Source organism: Hylobates moloch, unplaced genomic scaffold (assembly GCF_009828535.3).
Source record: "Hylobates moloch isolate HMO894 unplaced genomic scaffold, HMol_V3 SCAFFOLD_13, whole genome shotgun sequence".
NCBI lineage: Eukaryota > Metazoa > Chordata > Mammalia > Primates > Hylobatidae > Hylobates > Hylobates moloch.
This window is the reverse complement of record NW_026652288.1, coordinates 1,722,957-1,746,756: the sequence shown is the minus strand read 5'-3', so window position 1 is coordinate 1,746,756 and position 23,800 is coordinate 1,722,957. Positions and strand designations below refer to the sequence as shown.

General features: G+C 40.1%; 1 protein-coding gene across 15 annotated transcripts in view; it reads left to right on the top strand.

The window, feature by feature from the left end:
* Window positions 1–23,800, top strand: part of MYT1L (myelin transcription factor 1 like) — a 532,891-nt gene that overhangs the window by 264,959 nt on the left and 244,132 nt on the right. For all 15 annotated transcript variants that reach the window (XM_032172073.2, XM_058426326.1, XM_032172071.2 and 12 more), the window contains one exon: window positions 13,992–14,137. The gene's annotated coding sequence lies outside the window, so the exon portion shown is untranslated. The remainder of the gene's footprint in view (window positions 1–13,991; window positions 14,138–23,800) is intronic.

Here is a 23,800-nt window from a genome sequence, read left to right as displayed (position 1 = left end):
ACTTTCCATTTCTCTGACAAATAATTGTTGATTATTTTTCCATACACTTTTGGTGTATGTGTTCCCTCTTGTGAAATGCTTAACATTTTCTGCACTATCTTTTATTGTGTTGAGTATGCTTTTATTTATTTTTAATGCTTTATATATTCTTCATGTAAATCAAAAATGTATCTTCTCCGAGATTATAACTTGACCTTCCACTTCCCTTAAGATGTCTTTTGATGAACAAATTTTTAATATTAATATTTTCAAATTAATTTATCTTTTCTTTTATAGTCAATGCTATGGGGGTCCTGTTTATTTTTCCTTACTCCAAGGTTTAAGTACATAGTCATCTATGTTTTCTAGGAAGAGTCTTACTTTAGTTTTATGTTTTTGTTTTTGTACAGACAGGAACTTGCTATGTTGCCCAGGTTGGTATCAAGCTCTGGGGCTCAAACAATCCGTCTGCCCTGGAGTTACAGGCGTGAGCCACTGTGCCTAGACTTAAGGCTTAGTTTTTGATATTTAACTCCTTAATCCATCTTAAATTTTCTTTGCATATCATGTGAGAATACAGTTCCATCTTTTGTCAGTAATCATTTTTTTCATTCCACTTGTTAAGGAATATATATATATATTTTTAATCTTGTGGCATACCTTCTCTATTCCGAAGTCTCCTCATGCAATATTCATAGGCCTATTGACAGGTTTTTTATTCTATTCTTATAGATTAATTTCTGAATCGCAAGTCAACACCACATGGATTTAATTACTACGGCTTCAGAATAATTCTTAATGTCAGGTAGAACTACCCCCCTTTCCTGATTCTCCTTTTTACAAATGTTGGAGATATTCCCGACCCTTTACTTCTTCGTGTACACCTATCAAGCTCCTTATAAGTCTCATTTGATATTTTGATTGAAATCACATTATCTATTGGAGAAGAATTGAGACCATTACCATATTAAGTTTTCTAATCACGATGTGGTTTATCTCTCTGTTGATTCAGGCCTCCTTTAACATTTCTTAATAAAGTTTTGTGACTTTCCCTGTAGAGGCATCACACACCTTTTGTTAAATGTATTACTGGCTTTGTATTTTCTGACCAGATGTAAATGCTTTTCTGAATGGCTCCTCTGCAATGACACTGACTCACCCTGACTGCCAAGGTTTCCTGAGCTCCGCCATCTGGTCCAGATATTTCTTGGTCAATTCTTCTGAGGACAGGATGGAGTAATAGCAAGGACAGGACAGTGGCAACTTTTCTCCTTTCCGCCATGCTTGCAAGGGGCAGCCACCTGCCCCTGACCAGGTCACCTCTCATTCCTCCCCATGCCCCACCCCTGTTTTCTTCGTTTCTTGGCATTGCCCCCATAGCCTCTCCTGGAATTGGCCTTGCTGTAGAATCAGTAGTTTGTAGGTCAGTGCTTTGGTAAGAATGAGAAACAAATATTATTTAAATTCACAACAAATGTACAGAGAATATTTATGAGCCATACTATTTTAATGATGAGGAAAGTGAGGTTCACAAAGGCCAAGCAAGTGTCTGTGATCACACAGCGGGGAAGAGGTGGGGCTGTTCCTGAGGGTCTGTGTTCCTGAAGAAGGAGATGCCAGGGGTTCCTGCCTCGCTGGAAGTTGTGCTGAGGTTTACAAGAATTAATGTTTATAAAGTTCTTAGAACACACCTGGTGCCCAGCAAGGACATATGAACTTTTCTATTATCATTACCATTTCTCTGTGCTGATCTTGTTTAATAAGAGAAGTAGGATGTGGATCTAACCTAACATGAGATATAATTCTGGTGCCACATTAGAAGAAGTTTAAAGTGTTTGATATTTAAAGATTATAGATCACTTTTTTGGAAATTGAAAGAAGGTATTTGAGCTGGGCTTTTTTAAATGAATAAAATTTAAACATTTAGTGGGAAGGGCTGGTGTGAAAAACGTCATGAGGCAAGGAGACAGGAAGACACACTTTTTTTTGCAAAAGGATAAATCATTCCTGGAAAACATTGGAATTTTAGTTTTCTTGCTGTTATTTTATGCCTAATTTCTTCTTTCTGTTTTAACTTCCAACTTTGGTTCTAGATGCTGTGTGTGTGTGTGTGTGTGTGTGTGTGTGTGTGTATGTGTGTAAAAGAGAGAGATTGATATGCCCTAGGAAATTATTAAGTTCCAAAATTAGCAGCATTTTTATAAGTTAATTAAAAAGTGTCATCTGCTCCAAGTAGGTAAAAAATGCACATGATCATATTGGAATTGGAGGCAGCATGGAGACACTGCTGTTCTGAGTGCGAACTCATTGCAAGGAAGCAAGACGCTTACTGAGAAGTGCGGGGTAGACATGTGCTCCCTTTGTAGAATTACAGGAAACCATGCGGGGTTACTGAGGCTGGTAATTTCAAGTTAGGGGAGGGTGATTAAAATGGCTACTCGGGATGAAGAGTTTAAAATGACGAGGAGTTTGAGGCAGCTGATCAATTTAATCAAAGTGCAATTGCTTTGGGGAGGACTGCCTCTTTGAAAGGATTAATGCATACAGCAAGGTGACAGAGGAGACGTGCTGTCAAGGTTTTTATTTTGCTATAAATTCTAACTTTGAATATATTTGTGACTTTGTAGCCATTAATTTGGGGTATTGTAATTTTTTTAAAATTTTTGTTAATCTTTTATTTGACTAGTGTAGCTACGACTATACTACTATAATGTGATGAGGTTTTAGAAGTACATTTGATTTTTTTGTTTGTTTTCTTTTTTTGAAACAGGATCTTGCCCTATAGCCCAGGCTGGAGTGCAGTGGCACTATCGTGGCTCACCGCAGCCTCAATCTTCCCAGCCCAAGCTACGCTCCTACCTCAGTGTCTTAAGTAGCTTGGACCACAGGTGTGTGCCACCAAGACTGGCTGCCATTTTTATTTTTCTAGAGACGGCCTCTCCCTATGTTTCCCAGGCTGGTCTCCAACTCTTGGTCTCAAGTGATCTTCCCAACTTAGCCTCTCAAAGTTCTGGGATTTCAGGCAGGCATGAGAGTCACTGTACCTGGTCATACACTCATTGCTTAATTTTGACTTTATTACATCTAAACACCAAAATACTTTAATCAGGAACCATTTCATATTTCATAATGAAAATAAATGAGGAAAAGTTATTTCACTGAAAATTTTACTTTCCAACAAGCTTCTCTGAAATGTATTTTCATTTCACTAAAATAGAAATATCTTTTTCTACATTAATTCTATTAGATATGTTATATGTTTCATAATATTGTCAATGATTTCATCGAAACAGTTTAAGATTGTCAATAACTCATATTGTCTCTAATTCAGAGTTTTATAGATTATTGCACTGAAAAAAATCACGAAAAACTCCCCGAGCAATATCTTAAAGTCTCCTCTCTGTACACAGATACTTTTAATCTCCCTCAGGGAGGTGATGATAATTATGTCCTTGACATGTTCATCCTGGGAAACCTACACCATATCTACATTTCAGGATGTCGGAGTCCTTCCCTCCATCTGATCTTCTCAAAAACTTCACTTCCCCATGTTCTCCTGGACAACTTCTATCTTGTTAACAACTGGAAATCATCAAACCTTGCTGTGATGGTATGGACTCCATTTCAGCTGCTGTTAGGACACAGTCTCCCAAGCAGGGGATTCAGGGGGTCTGAAGCTAGGACTTGAGCTGGCTCCATCTCAAGCAGATCTAGGCACTGACCTCGTATTTGCCCCAAATAGCTTCTGAGAATGAAGAGGAATAATATGAAGTCTGCCCATCGTATGTGGTTTCATACTTGCCATTTTCTATAGCCCCTTTCTCTGGGCTTCTCCCCTCCTCAGTTCTCCTGTCAACACTTAAAGAATCCAGATATCACATACAAACTGACTTGTGTGTCTAAAGAGCTTAGTTTTAAATAATGGGTATTAAACAACTATTTGTTGAAGGCTCTCTACATTAAATTTCTAGAGATTCTTATGTGCCTGATCTCATGGCATGAATATCTAGTGTTAACATCTTTAGTGCAGACAGCCTCAAGCAAGCAGACCTGTAGAGATATGTTAGGAATTATCAAGGAAACGTGGTTTTTATGTTTGTTTGTTTTGGTTTTTGGGGTTTTTTTTTTTTTTTTTTTTGAGACAGAGTTTCGCTCTTGTCGCCCAGGCTGGAGTGCAATGGCGCAATCTCAGCTCACTGCAACCTCTACCTCCAAGGTTCAAGCGATTCTTCTGCCTCAGCATCCCGAGTAGCTGGGATTACAGGCACGTGTCACCACTCCCAGCTAATTTTTATATTTTTAGTAGAGACAGGGTTTCATCATGTTGACCAAGCTGGTCTCAAATGCCTGACCGCAGGTGATCCACCCACCTTGGCCTCCCAAAGTTCTGGGATTACAGGGGTGAGCCACTGCGCCTGGCCGTGTTTTTTTTTTTTTAATCCAAGTTCATGTCATCTGGCTCAGAATCCAGTTCTTGGCTCTATGCTCTGGGGGCACAGGCACCCCTAGTCAGGAGCCCAGGAGGCAAAGCACACAAAGCCCCCAACAGGTCAGAAGGCCCCGCCCATGTGAAAAGGGTTTCCAGGAGGCTTTCTAATGCTGCCTTGTTAACTATGAACAGATAATGACGATCTCTAGATGTTTGTTCAAGCCCTCTAATATAAAAAGGACCCAAACGAACAAAAAAGAAGAAAATAAAGACTGTTCAAGAGAAACAAAGAAGTTATCATTGACTTGTCTGAGTCACAGAAGAGAAGCTACATTGAGTTTGCTGAACGAGAACACATTTATTTTAAGTAGAAGAAGGAGAAGATGAGCTGAATAACTAAGAGATCACTTAGAAATTTAAAGATGGGCGTTGAAATTTAAATTTAAAAAATCTCACAAGAGAGGTGAGAAGATAAAGTAAAGGAAATCTGATTAGAAAAAAATGGCAAAGGGATGGAAAATAAGATTAGAGGGTCTGTCCAGCTCCCGCAGGACCATTGGCTAAATTGTGTAAGTTCCAGAAAGAGATCAGAGAAAATGGACAGAAAACAACCACTGAAGGAAGCAGGGAAGACGATGGCCCTTAAAAAGCTGCAGGATACGTCACATGATGGGAGAAAACAGATCTACACACCCCCTCATTCTGGGGAAATACTGAAACACTAGAAGCAAAGAGAAAATTATGATGACTCTGGGCATGGGGGTCTAGGGGAAAGGATTCAAAGAATCCTCAAGAGGTAAGAAGACGAGGGAGAAATGCCATCAGACCTCCAGGGAAGTTATCTCTCATCTAGACTATTTTACTCAGACAAATACTAGTTGGGTGTCAAGACAAAAATAGACATTTTAACATTCAGGAATCATTAAAAATCTCCCAACAACCTTTCCATAGGAAGCTGTGGGATTATGTCTTCCACCAAAAACAAACAAACAAACAGAAAACCAACAACAAGTAAATCAAGACAGAGGAAGACAGGGATGCAGCAAAGAGGAGAGAGATTACAAGAGATGGGGCAGGGACCTGATGATGGCCAAGGGGCGTCATTATGGCCCCAGCTTTCAAGAGAACCAGTGTGGACCAGGCCAGATGGGAGGACACGGACGGCTCCCTGAGACTTTACACAGAACCAAATTGATACCTAAGCTGTTCTTCCCTAAGAAGAAGATATGACGTAATTGGGAATTTGGGATAGAGTCATGATAAGTACATAGGAGAGCATGTGTGTACATGGACACAATTATATTAATTGCAGGGTAGTAATGTGCAGATAAGGAAGATAGTATTAATGTGTGGTTCATCTGGCAATAGTCTCTTCATAGTTATGACAGTAAAGCATTGCCTAATAATCTCATGTATTGCCCAGTACAACCATGCTGGGGGCAGAAACTGTGAGAAGGGCTTGGGCGTGGAGCACATTAGTGCACCTCCCTGTTCCCCCAGACGGGACGTGGGAGTTCAGTGCTTCATGATGGGAAACCGTGCATCCCCCTGTGGTAGAGATGCATTTGTGTAGGGTCTGAAGGCAAATGCCAAAAGAAATGGCTAGAAGCATTGAAAGCTTTCCCTCTGGGGAGCTGGAAGTAAGACAGGGATGGTATCTGGGGAACACTGTTTTCATAATCAGCCATGTAGAGGTATTTTACCCCTAAACCATGTGCGTGTATGAGATTGATGAGAACACACATCACCTTTTTAAAGACCTTTTCTTCCTGTTGTTCATTGTGATGGCTCACAGTTGCAACCTGTCAGACCACAAGCAATCTGGAGCTGGGCTGCAGAATCTCTCAGGGTCCGGGATGAAGAATTTCCCAGAATCCAGATATCACGGGTCCATTGGGTGGCAGGGAGCTGGAGTGACTGAGAGCGCAGTTACGCGTTTCATCTTTGGAGGAAGAGGGCATCAAAGTTCTTCAGCGTCCCTCCTCCCCCCATCCCTCTGATAATAAACATGTTTGGTAACTGACAAAATGCTCCTTCCCTGACATTGACAAATTCCCTGGGTTCTCAAGGTTGTTGCAAGGGGGTCTATGTGAACAAAGGCACTAAACACAGCTGTTTCAACTTCTATATTGAAAACTGAATAGCATAAATATAGTTTTCATTACAAATAGAACCGCTTAGAGGGGCTCCAAATGGGACCCTAGCTTGCCAGCAGCTCTGGCAGTCACCGGAGGTTAAGCCCCTGTGCTGGCGACCCTATGACTCGGCTCTGCACCCCTCAGCCACTGTGGCCCCCACAGCCAGGCTGCAGGGTCCACAGCTCCCTAATGCTGGGCCATGGACGAGTTAAACCACACATTTACAAGGAGCCGCTAGTGAAAACAAGAAGCATAAAGAACCCTGAGAATAAAATACAAACTAGCAAGGACCAAATCTGCCTCAAAATTATCTGTAGCCACTCTCTAAGTCACATCTGTTAATCAAAACCTTCTGATTGCAGATCACTATTTCTCTGATTCTTTAAATGTTAAAAGGAAAAACAATTTACAGTAAAATGTATAACCAAATTAGCTTTTTTATATATTAAGAATAAAAATATTTATAATATATATATGGAGAAGTGCTTACAAATATCAGCCTGGAATATTGTCTTCTACCTCATCATTTGGCAACAAACTTAAGAACCAAAAAAAAGGGGAAAGGAAGAGAGAGAGGGAGAGAGGGAGAGAGAGAGAGAAGAGGAAAGGAGAGAAAAGGAAAGGAAAGGAAGAATGGAGGGAGAGAGGAAGTGGGCAAGGATGGGAGGGAGGGAAAAGGAAGGGAAGGGAGGGAAGGGAAGAGAAGGGCAGAGGAGGGGAGGGGAGGGAAGGGAAGGGAGACAGGGAGCGAGAGAGACCGCGAGAGAAGAAAGGAGAGAAAAAGTGAACAAACAAGTTTGGCTTTCTTTAGCCTCAAATGCAAAAATTTTAAACAGACTGTCATTTTATGCCTACTTTTCATTACAGGATATATCATTAAATTTCAATCTGTCTCAATATATAATCTGTCTAAATAACTAAACATAAAGTAATAGATCATTCTTGAATTTTTGGACAAATAATGATTTTTTATTCACTACATAATTAACTTAAAATAAATTAAACAGCAAGTACCCTTGTTAAAGGGGGAAAGTAAAAATCTTTTTCATGTATCATGAATATTAATAATGACAAAGTTAAAATGAATTTTATAATACAGCTATGAATAATTCATTGATCTACAACTGAGTTTTTACAATCACTTATTTGTCCTATACGATGTGAAAATGAGGAAATGGCCTAAGTTCCTGCAAAAGGGACCCAACGGTCCCAAACTGAAGAGCAGGGAGAGTGTCACCCCTGAAGCTGCAGTCCTTCATTGCTGCCACGCTGTCTGATGTGCCCAGGTGTTGTGGCTGGCCATGAGATGACAGATAGAGGTTTGTTAGTTTAGTTTGTCTTTGGTTCACTCATGAAATTGAGCAAACTTCAGTTCCACACATGTTCTGTGTCTGCAGTGAGTCCAGTTCTGTGGTTTAGAGTCTAATGGGCTCTGTCCCCTGCCCTGACGAGCTCGTGGTGGGGTTGGGGTGCCGCCTAGGAGATCTACAGTTACAGCATGGTATGCTAAATTCTGTGACAGAGTCAAGAGAAAACCATAAAACAAGATGTGTTGCAGCCTCCAAAGCTTCCTACAAAACTCTTTCTAGGAAACCCACCACATTTTCAGTGACAGTCATCCGTTTATAATTATTTATCTATAGAACAATTTTTCTCTGTACTGAGGCCTTTCCTTATTCTTTCTTTTTTTAACTGCAATGATTCTGAAAGGTGAAGAGCCTACGACGCAGACGTAATTAAGGACTTTCAGAGATAAATGTTTCATAGAAACGTCACCTCACCCATGCACTATGTGCCCCCTGCTGAACTGCAGTCCTGCATCCCTTTGTGCTTTGGTACAAGGTCTTTGGCCAGGACTGTGTGGAGAACTCACAGCATGCATGTCCACCCTCAGCGGGGATGAAGTGCCGCCAGCACTGAGCAATGCACCTGGTTCCAGGGGGCTCTGCTCATCAACACAAACGGAAAGTGAGACCATTGGGTGCTTCCTGCGGTGCCGTGAGACCGCTGGGTGCTTCCTGTGGTGCCGTGAGACCACTGGGTGCTTCCTGTGGTGCCGTGAGACCGCTGGGTGCTTCCTGTGGTGCCGTGAGACCACTGGGTGCTTACTGCGGTGCCGTGAGACCATCGGGTGCTTCCTGAGGTGCCGTGAGACCGCTGGGTGCTTACTATAGTGCTGTGAGACCGTCGGGTGCTTACTGCGGTGCCGTGAGACCATCGGGTGCTTACTGCGGTGCCGTGAGACTGTTGGGTGCTTACTGTGGTGCCCTGCATGTTTTGTGTTGCATGAGACAAGATGGCATGTGCTTTCAGGGAAAGTCACTGGAAATAATACAACAATCCTGCGAAAAGCAGTTGCGACCCCGTTGATGCCCTCACCCAGAGTAAGAAGTGGGGATGCTATGGCTGCTGCAGGCCCACTCAGCCAGGCACCCTTTGTTCACAGAAATGAGAATGGCCATTCAGTTCCCGCCAGTGTGGGTGACACACAGACCTTTTGGGGAATAACAAGACCACTGTGTCTATAAGACTGAGTGAATTCTTCCTTCTCTCAAACAGCAGACATGACCCAATTGTCCTTGAGTTTATATAAACTGCAATCACACTTAGGTATGGTTTCAATTCATATTCCACTTGAAGGTAGTAAGATCTATAGTTTTGTTGCCCCATATGAATGAACTCTTTCTTTAATCATCCTCAATCACTTCTAAATATTGAGGGAATCCTGGGCAGAAACATACTAGAGTGGAAACAAGACGCAGAGGTCACTGAGAAGGACCCTCACATCCCTGGGCTCAACTCTGCAGTAAGAGAATCATACCTGAGCTGTCCTCCCCACAGGGGATGATGAAAACCCAAGAGAATAATGGATTTAAAATCATTTTGCAGAATGTTAATATGCCACTTTTACTATTGTTATCATTCCCCAGTGTTAGAAAAAGACTTACTTAAAATGGTTTTTACCTAATAAATTAGTGTTTATTCATTTCTTTATTCACTCAACATGAATTTGTTGATCATTTGTGTGTGTGAGGCACAATTCTAGACTCTTGTGATTTAGAAATAAGTTAGATAGCAAAGTGTCTACCATAATGGAGTGTAGCTTTTCCATGAGGGAAGATAGAACATAAATGCATAAACAGGTATATACACACACATAATCCACAAGGGAAAATTGATGAATTGGATGTCACTAAAATGAAAACTTTTGCTCTACAAAACACCCTGTTAAGACAATGAAAAGACAAGCAACAAAGTAGCAAAAATACTTAGAAATCAAATTTTCATCAAAGAACTAGTATCTAGAATATACAATGAAATCTCAAATTCAACGATTTAAAACAATGTAGTAAGAAAATCGGCAAAAGATATGGGCAGATAGTTCACTAAAGATGAAATTTAAATGTACATGAAAAGATATTTAATTCCATCAACTATTAGGCAAATGCCAGTTAAAACCACGATGAGCTGTCACTACATACCTAGAATGACTGACATAAAACACAGAAACAACACCAAATTTTGACTAAGACAATGAGAAACTGAATTACTGGTACATTGATCGAGGCAAAGTGAAATGGTACAGCCACTCAAACCAGTTTGGCATTTTCTTTTAAAGCTAGCCATGTAATTGCCATATGACCCAGCTATCCCACTCTCAGGCATTAATCCCGGAGAGATAGAAATGTACATTCACAGTAAAACCTGCACACACATCTTTACAGAAGCTTTATTCATGGTAGCCAAAAACTGGAAATAGCCCAGATGGCCTCCAGAGCATGAAGAGTTAAACTGTGTACAGCCATGCCATGGAATACTACTCAGCCATTAGAAAGAATAAACTATTGATACAACCCAGATGGAAGCTCCAGAGAATTATGCTGAATAAGAAAAGCCAATCTGCAAGCTTTGCACAGTGAATGACTTCATTTATAGAACGTTCTTGAAATAACAAAATGACAGGAAACACTGATGAGTGGTTGCCAGGAGTTCAGGGTAGGAGAGTTGGCTCTGAAAGGGAAGGGATATGGGTGTGGCTCTGAAAGGAAAGAGGCTGGGCTTGGTTATGAAAATGAAGATGGTGGGGGTGGCTATGAAAGGGCAGAAGTGGGCGTGGCTATTAATTGGAAGGGGGATGGACGTGGCAATGAAAGACAATGGGGTGGTCATGGTTATGAAAGGAAAAGGATGGGTGTGGCTATGAAAGGGCAGGGAGTGGGCGTGGCTCTGAACAGGAAAAGGGTGAGTGTAGCTATGAAAGGGAAAGGAGTGCGCTTGGTGATGAACAGGAAAAGGCTGGGCGTGGCTATGAAAGGGAAGAGGGTGGACTTGGTGACGAAAGGGGCAGGATGTGGGCAGGGCTATAAAAGGACGCAGAGGAACCCTTGCTCATTCGGTGATAGTTATCTGCATGTTGACTGTGGTCATAGACACAGAAACCTACACTGGTGCTAAAATCGCACACACATATATGAACACTAGAGAAGTAGGAAATCTGGACATTGGTGGGATGAATCAATGTCATTCTGCCTGTATGTGCTATGGTTCTGCAAAATGTTATCATTGGCGGACACTGAGACACGGGTGCATGGGATCTCTGTATTCTTTCTTCCAGCTGCATGTGAATCTACAGTTACCTCAAAACAGTTTAAAACCAAAATCTGTGTAATATAATCCCAGATAATGACAAATGCCGTAAAGAAAAACCCACTCATTCCCATTTGGGAGATTAGAGGAAGGGTGGATGATGAGAAAGGCCAGCAAAGCTTTGGCTGAGAACAGAGTGTGACTGAGAGCCCCAAGGAGCTTCCGCCTGGCTGGTGTTATTTTTGTTTTGCAGCTAAGCTGTCTGCTAAACATGCCGTTTAAGAGTTCATCCTGGGAATTCCATTACCAATGATCACAAGCAGCATCTGTGACAGGGAACTGTGAGCAGCCAGAACCGTAGGTGCATATTCCTTCCTACCGCACCTGAAGAACTGGGAAAAGAAGGTCACTGACTCACTCACTCATTACCTAATTGTTCTGTGAATCTTTACCTAGTGAGGACCTGTTGTTAAAAGCACACTGTAGATGGATGGATGGATGGATGGATGGATGGATGGATGGATGGATGGATGGATGGATGGATGGACGGATGGTTGGATTGATGGATGGATGGTTGGATTGATGGATGGATGGATAGATGGATGGATGGATGGATGGATGGATGGATGGATGGATGTGCACACACACACATTTAGTAAGCAGCATCATATACCCTGCAAAGGCATTTAGCCTATAGTCCATTTGTCAGTGGCTTTTAAATCTACATCTCATAAATTACTCCCAGACGGGAATGCATCTTGGAACAAAGGTAGTCTCACCTCCAGCAATTACTCTAACTCCCCTTCCTCCAAGAGGGGTTCTCATGTTTGTGAGGGTGTGTCCTCACTCCTGGAGAGCCTGAGGGACCCAGGAGCACCCAAACTGGAATATTTTGACAAGCAGCCCTGATGAGAGGCTGAAGGTGCTTTGCTATTTCACCTGGGAATGGGAAGGGCTCTTCTGACTCCATGATTTGTGAATGTGCGCATGGAGAACAGAGCACGCTCCAAATAAAACCTTTCATTTTGTCCACGAACTTCTGTTTTGTAGATACTTATCACTTTAATGAAAAACCTGTCCCTCTCCTGACAGTGGTCAGTCATATCTGCCGTTGAGGCACTGGGACTGCGGCTGCTCCCACAGCAATGGCCTGATGGTCTCCAGGTCTTCCTCCTTGCTACCTTTCGTGAACACTGAAGAATAGAAAAAACACTTTTCCCAAAACAACGATGGACAATGCGATGAATCTATAGAACATGCTAACAAGCTTAAAGTGGTAGAGATGAATTTGTAGGGTTACCAGTAGAGTAAGTCATTGTGTAAATTAACGTAATAATATTTTATGAAAGCAAAATATTATGATTGTTTTAAGCATAGTACTGGCAACATGTTAGAGTGGCTTTGATTATTAATGTCCAATCCTACTATTTCTCAATCACTTGTCTTGCTTTATGCTTGGTTTGTTTATAAGATTTATTTAAATTTATCTATTTGGTGTCTTTCAAATGGTGAGAATTATCTTGCATTTTTATAAAACCACTATGTCGAATACCATCCCAACCTTTCTTAGTCAATTTAGTAAGTAATAGCTCAGAATGTGTTGGAAATAACTGTGCCTACTATATAAACATTAATCACAGATGTTTGTGCATAAGCCCCATTTTAAACACTATTTGGATGTTGCTTTATAGCTATAACAAATAAAAAATTTTAAATTATTGCCCAAGATGTTGCATTTTGTTTTGCTTTTCAATTAATAACATGCTCTTGTAAAATATTTTATGTGGAAATCACAACTTATTTGCTATCCTTTGAACTGAGAAGGACAAAAATACAAACACACATGACAACCTGCTGATGATATAAGCCATGAAATACATGTGCAGATACATCCCCTATGCTTCTGTAATTTGTTTCTACACATTTTATAATCTTAATACTTTGTAGACTCAATCATAAAAATGACTCCCTTAGTTTTATAAGAATATAGTTTTGTGTATGTTTATATTACAAAGAGTAATTTCATTAATTTTCTTAAAAGGTTTTTCTATAAGGAATGATTTATTGGAAATTAATTGGGTGTGATACGAGGTTGTTGTCACCACCATCCCTCTCATCTTATCTCCATGCATCTCATCATCTCTTGTATCTCATCTCCATGCATCTCATTTCCATGTATCTCATCTCCATGTGCTCATCTCCATGCATCTCATTTCCATGTATCTCATCTCCATGTGCTCATGATGTGTCTTGTCATCTCCATACATTTCATCATATCCATGTGTCTCATCATCTTTATGCTTCTCACCTCCATGTACCTCATCTCCATATCTCTCATCATCTCTGTGTGTTCCATCTCCATGTGTCTTATCATCTCTTGTGTCTCATCTCCATGTGTCTCATCGCCGTGTGTGTTTCAACTGTATCTGTCTCATCTCCATGTGTCTTATCATCCCCATGGATCTCATCTCTGTGTCTCTATCTCCATGTGTCTCCACATGTCTCATCATCCCCATGCATCTCTATGATCTCATCTCTGAGTGTTTCATCTCCATGCGCTTCATCATCCCCATGTGTCTTATGGTCTCTGTGTATTTCATCTCCATGTGTCTCATCTCCTAGTGTTTCATCTCCACGCATCTCATCATCTCCATGTGTCTCATCTCCATTTGTGTCGTCATCCCCATGCATCTCATCTCTGTGTGTCTCATCATCTCCATGTGTCTGTGCACCCAGCGTGGCCTCATTGCCTACTTGCAGCAGATGCATTAAAGACCTGACAATCACATCCCTCAGGTAGGGTTTTGCTTTTACTACGAATATCTGCCTCATTATTCTGCCTTTTTGTTCTTCTCTAGAGTGGCCACATCTGGTGGAAGAAGAAAAAAATGTAGTTATTGAATTCAATCAAGTGTTTGCATCTTTCAAGCTATCAACAAAATTCCATCAAGAAAGGTTCCAGTTGGTCTCACAGACATATGGATATCCGAGGAGCCACCTAAAGGTGAGGAACTCTATGTGGTATTAATATTTTAAGCTTTACATGCAGACAGGTGTTTTGCATATTTACCTTAAAATATGTTACTTTGAAAAAGCATAAATATAGGTTTGTGAATGAAGCAGCATTTTATTTGATAAAGAATACAACACCTCTTGCTTTTAATAAACAATTCAATATAAAGTCAGAATATGTAATCTCTTGGTAAACATAGACTCAAGTAGCCTTCTGTTATCTAGTTACAACATCACCCAAAAGAAGAATTTATAAGCATACTAATAGGCCTGGTTCACCCTTCAGCAGTCATAGAAGCTCCCTTGTACAAAGCCCCTTTAAAATCAGATCCCTGTGTCCATTGTTAGTTCTATTTTGGGATGTTTTATATTTGAGGAAATTAAGAAGGTCATTAATTAGGGCCTCTTTTGCATTGCCCAGGGTTCCTGTAGGTTTCTGTCAGTTACTGTTGACAAACGTCCCTTGCTGCCACTGTGGGCTCTGGGAGTCATGCTTCTTGAAAAAGTTCAGGTTATGGCCTTTTGTTTTCAAAATAATTATAGTAAAATACATATAACATGAAATTTACCATTTTTACAGTTTTCAAATGTGTAATTAGTGATATCAAGTGTATTCACATAGTGGTGCAATGGTCACCACCTGCCGTCTTCAGAACTTTTTTGTTCCCTAACTGAAACCCTGTCCCCATTAAACACTACCTCCCCAGGCCTCCCCCACACTCTCTGGGTCCCAGCATTCTGCTTTCTGTCTCTGTGAATATGACCACTAGACTTACCTCGTGTGAGTGGCATTGTACGGTATCTGTTCTTTTGTGACTGCTCTCTTTCACTTAGCATAATGCCCTCAACGTCCAGCCATGTCGTAGAATGGGTCAGAACATCCTTCCTAAGGCTGAATAATAGTCCACTGTACATCTGTCAGTGGACACGTGTGCTGCCTCCACCTTTCAGCTACTGTGAATTATGCTCCTCTTAGCTTGGGTATAGAAATATATATCTGAGTCCCTGATTTCACATTTCCTGAGCATCAACCCAGAAGTGGAATTGCTGGATTATGTGGATCATATTGTATTTTTAATTTGTTCGGGAAATGCCACTCTTTTCAATAGTAGCTCCGCCATAAAGTGGTGCATTATCACCACAGTTCACAAGGGTTCCAATTTCTCCATATCCAGGCCAACACTTATTCTTTTCTATGGTTTTCTTTTTTAAAAATAATAGATATCCTGATGGATGTGAAGTGGTATCCTATTGTGGTTTTGGTTTGCATTTCCCTCATTATTAGTGATGTTGAGCATCTTTCCATGTGTTTACGGGACATTTGCATGTCTTCTTTGGAGAAATGTCTAAGTCCTTTGCCTTAATCAGTTATTTGTTTTTGAATTGTAGGAATTCTTATATATTATAGATATTAGCTCCTTATCATATATATGATTTGAAAATATCTTCTGCTGTTTCATGGGTTGCCTTTCACTTTGTTGGTAGTATCCGTTGACACACAAACATTTTGTTGTTTTCTTTTAAGTTTTGATGTTGCCCAATTTAGATATTTTTTTAACCTATACTTTGGGTATTATATCCAATCAATCATTGCCCCAAATCCAATGTCAGAAAGCTGATCCTTCCTATTTTCTTCTAAGAGTTTTATAGCTTTAGCCTCTGTGTTTAGGTTGCTAACCCATTTGGAGTTAATTTTTCTTTTTACAGGTTTAAGGTAAGATTATAACTTTATTCTTTTGCATGTGGCTATCTTCTGTGTGTTGAAAAGACTGTCCTTGCTCCGATAAATGGTTATGGCACCCTTGTCAAAAATCATTTGACCATATATGCAAGAGTTTATTTCTGGGTTCTCTATTCTGTTCCACTGGTCTGTTTCTCTGTCTTTATGCCAGTACCACACTATTTTGATTACTGTAGCTTTGTTATAAGTTTTCAAATCAGAAAGTATGAAATGTCTAACTATGTTCTTTTTCAATATAGTTTTGGCTATTTGGGGATCTCTTAAGATTTCATATGAATCTTGGAATATATTTATTTTTGAAAAAAAAAGACCTTAAGATTTTGAGAGGGATTGCACTGAGTTTGTAGATCATATGGCTAAGTTTCTTAATGAGACAGAAACAGGGTTTCTTATATTTTCTGGTAATGAATTTCTATATGCAATTTAAGATGTACCATGACCTTATTTCTGTTTGGAAAGAAAAAGTTCAGATTTTTACCTAGTTTTTCTGACCCTGGTATGATTAGTAATGAGCAATTACATAAGAATATCAAATATAAAGTTTTCTAAAATCTTCCCCAAAGATGAAGATGTTGTGTCTGTTTAGTTTCTTAAAAACTCAGCTTTGTTTTTAAGGCTTGATTCTCTAGCAGTAATTTTGAAGTCTTTGTTCTCTAGTAGTAATTTCTTAGGTAGAAAGTCAACAATGGCATGTGATGTTCCACCTAATCTCAGTGATTGAAGGTACCCTGGTGTCCAGGGGCTCGTTGCTCATGACAAGAGACTAGAAGATACCCAAGCTTAGATGTTTAGATGTGGTGGGCATCATCCAAGACAACCATGAATACTAACAATGTAGAGGGGCTTGGAGCACATGCTTAATACCCCAACTGTGTCCATTCTGTGTCCATTAATAGATTATAAAACTCATCACTGATAGAGGCCTACCCCGTAAGTACCAGCACCGGCAACCACGAACTCCTCCTGCAAGGAGGTGTGACTATTATTCCCTCTTTAGAGGTCAGTAAAGGGAAGATCAGAGAGCTTAAGTGACTAACCTAAGATGATATAATTAATAAGTAGCCAAGATAGCACCTGAACCATGCCCCTGTGTCCTAGAAAGAAGGCTAGTGTACAGTGTGGTGGGAAGGAATGATGTTTGAGGATCTAGACTTAGCACAAATCACGAACTCCAAGAAGCCTTTAATTTCAGTCCTTAATTAAAGTCTATATTCAACTCTAAGAAAAATATTTTAAAATTAGCATTAGAAATGACCTGACAAAGTTTCACTCAAAGAACGAACTGTTTACCACTACCCTTTTCTGTCACCAGTGCTAAGTAATAAGTGGGTATTTATCATTCTTTCATCATTCTCTCATTCTTTCAACAGTGCTGAGTACCTATTTTGTGCCAGGAACTCTTGTGTGTCTGGGTGTATAAAAATAAATGAGGTGCAGTCCTTGCCCTCAAAGACTTCACACATTGAACAAACATAAGGCATGGAAAGGACTAGTCTTTCCTTTGGTGCAAAATGTGTCTTATTCCTTTGTACGTTCCAGAGATGGGCATGCTTCCTGGGCCGTGTTAGGTACTCAGTCACATCTCAATGAATCCACAGAGGTCTGTGCAAGCTGTTGGGGAGGACCCAGAAGAGATCTTAACTAGGAGCAGAGGAATCAAAGAGGACTTTGGAGAGGAGATCACCCCAAAAGTGGATCTTTAAAGATTAGTTTATTAGATGAATAAATCTGGAAATGGCTGGCTTGAGAGAAGAAAAATACAAAACTCAGAGATGGAAAGCATCAAGTAATGGATGTGGAATACTATTCAGTTGTCACGTACAGCTGCATGTTAGGACAAAGGGCTTAGCTCCCCATGGCTTAGGTTTGGTGTTTATAAAATGAGCATAGGTACTGTCTGCGTTCTGTGGTCCACAGGAGACAGAATGGGATGTGGTTCTATTTCTTACCCTATCAGATGGAATGTAGAACAGAATGGTCCTCTGTAAGAAGTTGCATACCTCCTCTCAGTCCTTGAAATTGATGACTATCTTTCACTCATCTGTCTGCCATCCTTTCTACCCCCAAAGTTGGATGTTACTGTATTCAACTTTCTGAATTCAATTTTAGTAGCTGTTGTGCAGTTTGTCCAACTGTAGGCTCCGGGAATTGTTCTGCTAGTCCTACCCTCAGATTACAACTCAGAATCAGAAACACTCAGATGGAAAGGCCCTTAGCACCACCGCCACGGCAAAGCAGCAGCTGTTGCACACAACCCCAAGTCCCGCTACCTTCTGCCGCTCTCAGTTCTTCCCTCCCCTGCAATGCTCCCCCTACCATGTGTCATCTTTTCTGTCTGCAGCAGCTTAGCTTCCTTTAGCATCTCCACTTAAGAAGGACTTTGGGGCTTGATCTTATGGGAGAAATAAAAATGCCATAGAACAAGATTTAGATTTAGGGCATTTTTCTGTCCTCATGTGTCCCAATTAGCCACTGTGATTGCTGAGCCGTGAACACCTGTGGCGCCTCCGCAGCTGGTGCTCTAGGAAATCCAATTTCCCCTGAACCAGAGCCCAAAGAGAAAATCACACTCTGCATTCAATTTCCATGCTAAAGACTTTCCTTAAAATAAAATCAATATCTGTTTCCCAAAAAACTACATGAATTGTGTTCTGAATGGTGACTATTTTAAAGAAAAGCATATCATGTGTCCAGAAGGAGAAATCTGCTGAAATAGCTCCAACTCTATAAATCTATATTCTTTGACCCTTTGAAAGAAATATATTTAACACAGTGAACAAATGTCATAAGATAGTCCTGGAGCTGCCAACGATCACTCGTTTTTGGGCAAATCTCTACAAAAAATTTGTTCCTTTCTTTCGTAAAACAGAAGTAAATGGTCAAATGAGATGGATATCATGAACCTAATGTAAACTACAAAAGATGGTAATAGCTGCTAACCATTTATTAAGCATCCAGTCTGTACCAAGCTTGGTTCTAAAAGTGCCATTCACCATGTCTCATTTCATCCTCAAAAAAACCCCCTATGAAGTTAGTAGTGTATACATATATATATATATATATACACACACACACATATATATAAGTTTATTTTCACAATACTGATAAAGACATGCCTGGGACTGGGCAACTTATGAAGAAAAAGAGATTTAATGGACTCACAGTTACACATGGCTGCAGAGGCCTCACAATCGTGGCAGAAGGTGAAAGCCATGTCTTAACTGGCGGCAGGCAAGAGAGAAATGAGGGTCAAGTGAAAGGGGAAACCTCTTATAAAACCATCAGATCTCATGAGACTTATTCACTACCATGAGAACAGTATGGGGGAAACCTTCCCCATGATTCAACTATTCACTGGGTCCCTCCCACAACATGTGGGAATTATGGGAGCTACAATTCAAGATGAGATTTGGGTGAGGACACAGACCCAAACCTTGTCTGTCTATCTCTCTATTTATTTATCTATCTATATTCATAATTTATATTAGGAAAAAATTAATGTACAGAGAAGTTAAATAATTTGTCTACCATTACACAGTTAATAAATGACACAGATGGAATTCAAATTTATGTAGGCATTTTAACTTCTAAGCCAATGTTGTTAACTACTGTGAACTCACTCTACTATCTCTACAAAGCCATGTGCAGATATTATACATTATTACTCTTGTGTCTATCTGATAACCATGTATAATATATATCACTTGTGTGCATAGGTAATGTACTGTGTGTATCTACACACAGAGAACTTATGGAACTGCTAGGTTGCTGCCAAATCAAATTGTTTTGCTTTAATGACTCAGTGCCATTAATATCACTTTATAGTCATCATCCTCATACATGTTTCCCCAGAAAGCAACGAAACAATTTTGAGTCTTGCTTTGTCAAGATCCTCCTTAACTCATGGAAGAATGCTTTTCAATTGTTTTCAGAGTGATTCATTTGTGTTGCTTCTATCATAATTGTTAGGATTTCATTAAAACAATGTTTATTGCAATGTGATGTTATAAAATATTATGGATAGTTAAAAATAAATAAAATTGCTTGAGCTTTTATTTTTCTGGACTGTAGTTTAGGAAATAGTAGAAATTTGCATTTCTCATGACTTGTATTATCAAAGCCACGTGCCACCACCCTGTAGGAGAGTAGGATGCCAAACTACTGATCCCTGTCCTCTGATTCCGGAGTGTGGTGGAAACTGCAAATCATGGCATCTCCTTCCTCCTAGCTGAGGACAATTACCTGAAGTCAGGGGACACCTTGATGGAAGCAAAGTTGGAAAATAGGATATGTGGTTTAGGACCATGGACCGCTTAGGGGGATTCAGATCTAAGAGGCAGTCAGATATTATCAAGGGATTTAGACACCAGGGGTCCACCTAGGAGGACGGGAGGCAGGGGATTGCCAGAGATGAGTTTCTCTTTGCTTTGCTGAGAGTCCTGCTGTAGTTAGTGGAGTCAGTGCATGGACCACCTACCTCTGGTGTGTAGCACAGCCTTATAGCTCCTTCTGGGGGCTGTGTGAGCTGAGAGGTCCCAGCGGTGTCCGGTGCCCCACAGGTCCATGGAAGCTTCACACAAATGGATTTTCCACAAGAGAATTTCTAAGCTTGAATGCCCTTTTTCCCATTTCCCCTTGGAACAGAAGTAGGAAAGTTTCTAAGCCTGAAGTTGTCAAGCAAGCACGACATTTTGCTTTAGCTACACAAATTCACATAAATCTCAGGAAGAGGTATCAGTTTCTGACCTCATCAGAATTCTTTTATAAGTTTTATTTTATTTTTTTTCTGGTCAGTGCAGAAGGGATTGGAAGACTGTGGAGTGGGCCAAAGTGGTTCCTCAGATTACTGGTACTAATGGTTTTGAACATCAGACTGCATCAGGCTCTATCGCCCCTTCACAAAATGAGAAGCAGTAACACGGATGGAGCAGGTGCTTGGTGCACGGTGTCTGCATTAAGGCCGGGTCTGTGCCTCCAAGAAGCTCACAGTCTAAGGTCTGACACACTCCACAGTTTATTGTGGACAGCCCCATGTCTTGAAGGAGGTACCTCTACAAATTCCCTGGAGACAATTTTTCTTCTAGAAACCTGGAAAGAAATTTGTGTTCTGCAGCCTTTGCTGGGAAATGGTACTGTGGTGGTTTAAGCTGGATACTTTGTTCACTGTTTTCATATTTTCTCCTTAGTAGTAGTTTACATTATTTCCTTGAGTTCTAATTTTAAAAAGATTATATAGTATTGTATTCATAAAAATTTACTATTGTTAGTATGTTTGGAGAAGCATATCCTATTTAATAACTAGCAGCATCTTCCATTTAAGCTTGTTGTATGTAGACTTCATTGTCTGCTTAGATCAATGATCCTTCTTAAATGTAGTTAGCCAAATTTTTATCATGAAAAATCAGTGTTGAGCTTTTAAATTTTCTTCCAAAAATAGAAATGTGTGACTTTATTCAATATGCTAAGCCTCGTACAATGTATATCCCAGAGAATATTAATGTTTAGTAATACATAATCTTTCTTTTCACTTGTGAAGGAGAATTTTCATGTACCCACATTCCATAGAGGGTTCTAGAATGGAGTACACTTTGTTAGGAGAAGCAATTCTCAGATGTATCATTTTCATTGGTCTTGTGGACATATTCTAATTTGACCGGGATAAAAATCATGTTAGCATTAATATCATAGGCATCTTTCATAAATAAATAAATCCAGTGTAAAATTTGTGGGTGGGAAGTAGTAGAATCTGGCCAAGTGAAATGAAGAGCATATTTAGGTCCCATGTAAGACATTAAACTTAAATGTAGATACTGCAGAAATGAAATGAATAAATCTTGCTGAGTCAAAAGAACTTTCAAGACAATGTAGAAAGGTGGAAATTTTAGTGCAGGTATTGTTTTAATATTGTACTAATAAATAAGAAATTACTTCATTAAAATATAGCATAAATGGGTAAACTTAGTGACTTATTAGCATATTAAATTTAACAAATAAAAATATTAACTAAAAATGGGCAAAGGATATGGAAGACAATTCAGAGGAGATAAAAATGAATTTGACATTAGAAAAGCTGCTCAAACTCATGACAACATAACTTCCAGGAGGAGTCACTAAGTCATGGCTTTCTTTCCCTCTCAGTGGACAGTAGTCAGGCAGGCTGATAGCAAAGTATTGAAGAGTATGGGTTATAGAAAATAATTAGCAATATCAATGAAACTCAGAAAGGGTGTATCCTCTGTACTAGTAATTCCACTTCTAGATATTTAGTGTACAAATATTTACACACAGGAGAGCAAAGTAGCATTTATAAATAGACAGCCAGTGCAGAAGCCAAGAGCATGACCTCTGACCACACCTGCAGGAACCAAGTGTGGCTTCACCCTGGACAAGCTACTGGTCTCTACCTGCTGTGGTTTCCTTTTCTGTATGCCAGGAATAATCACAGTATTTATACCTAAGAGAGTTGTGATAAAAATTGATTGAATGAGTCAAAATGGCACTTGTCACATAGCAAGCATTTTTGTATTAGAAATGTTGGCTATTTTTATTGCATTCATTACAAGTCTTGTTTATAAGAACAAGATTCTAGAAACAAATATTCATCCATAGGAGACTGGTGAAATAAATCATGCTATATTCATGTAATGGAGCATGATAAATTTATTTTTTTTATGAAGGAGATTATATAAACCTAGCCCAAGGTATAATGTTAAACAACATTTACAGGGTGAAAAAACCATGCATGTAATGTTATGATTTGTGTATTTTAAAAAGCATGTGTATGCGTAGATGCTTCTCAATGCATTGGACTTCAGAGGAAGACCACAGGACGGGTTGTCTTAGAGGGAAGGAATTAGGTGCCTGGGGGGAGAAAAAATGCTTTTCATAGTATATCTCTTGAAGCTTTAAGAATGCTGTGCCATGCATATGTGCATTCCTTTTTAAAATAAATTATTCATGTTTATATTCACCACATATTCATGGAGAGACCATGTGCAAGCCAATGTGTTGAATCTGAAAAGGGTCCCAAAGATACAGAAGGCGACAGCGGCCCTGGAGGAGCTAAGGACCCCACAGCAGGTCAGGATGTGCACCCTGGGATGTCGCTAAGACAGACCCACGGAGGACCATGGGGGGGGAGAGATAGAGCCATATCATTGGTGCCAAGCAGAGGGACACCAGGCCCTTGGAAAGAAGAAAGTTGGCCTGGAGATCCAAATAGTTTTATTGAATTTGAGAGAATAGTGGGGAAAGAATCTTCCACCAGCTGAGCAAAGGCACTGAGGCAGAAAAATATAGGTCCTGTTTGAGAAAAAGGCAATTTGTCTAATTTCTGATGCATTCACAGTACAACTACATGAGCAGAGGATAGGGAAATTGGGACATTTCGTTGCTGGGAACTTATTTAAAATGCTTTGCATGCTCTCTTAAGAAAAAATAAATAAAATATGAGAGTGAGGGGTGAGCAAAAGAGGATCCCATCCACAGGCTATGAGGTTATTCATTTTATTTTTCTAATACAGTTTCATGAGCAGGTGGGTGGTTTTGATGATGCTCTATGAATTATTCAAAGCACTAGCAGACAGGAGTTTTGGCCCCTGCATGGCTCTGCAGGGACACTCCTCCCAGAGCCTCTCCTACCAGGCCCGCTGCAGGAGGCTTGCTGTTTCAGCACCTTAAGGAAGGGCAGGCAAAATCAATCGTAGTGCAGCAGTCTGCCTGCGAGAAGCCTACCCCAGAAACTGTGATATCTGCACAGTGATAGATGAGGCTCATATCCTTGTCATTTCATGGGAGATTTACATGCATAACTCTCATTAGTGCTAATGGGAGTTTCTTGCATAAATCTTACATGCAGGAAGGTGAGAAAAACACAGTTTTCTTTTATTCCTCATAGATTTTCTGTTCGAGCCT